This window comes from Etheostoma spectabile, chromosome 9 (genome assembly GCF_008692095.1).
Source record: "Etheostoma spectabile isolate EspeVRDwgs_2016 chromosome 9, UIUC_Espe_1.0, whole genome shotgun sequence".
Classification (NCBI taxonomy): Eukaryota; Metazoa; Chordata; class Actinopteri; order Perciformes; family Percidae; genus Etheostoma; species Etheostoma spectabile.
In genome coordinates, this window is record NC_045741.1 from 4,670,677 (window position 1) to 4,671,029 (window position 353).

The window sequence follows — 353 nt, forward strand, 5'->3', positions numbered from 1 at the left end:
AGCTGTTGTTATGCAGAAAGTCACACAGCTGTTTGACGACTGCTTTCTCATGAATCTTAGAGAGAAATGGAAGATTGGATATAGGTCTATAGTTGGCTAAAATGGATCAAGGTTGGGCTTTTCAGAGAGGTTTTATTACAGCAACTTAAAGTGCTGTGTACATAGTGTTAATAAAGACAAATTGGTTTATATCGTAGAGAAGTGTTGACTAAGGGTAAAACTTCTTTAAGTAGCCTAGTCGGGATGGGGTCTAAGAGGCGGTTGATGGTAGATGAAGAAATAATTGAATTAAATTGATGAAGATCAAGTAAAGCAAAGCGGTCTAAACATACATCTGGTTTTACAGCTGTTTC

The 353-nt window shown here is 37.1% G+C and overlaps 1 protein-coding gene across 2 annotated transcripts in view; it reads left to right on the forward strand.

Moving 5' to 3' along the window:
• Positions 1–353, forward strand: part of brf1a (BRF1 general transcription factor IIIB subunit a) — a 206,738-nt gene that overhangs the window by 147,402 nt on the left and 58,983 nt on the right. The gene's annotated exons all lie outside the window — the stretch shown is intronic.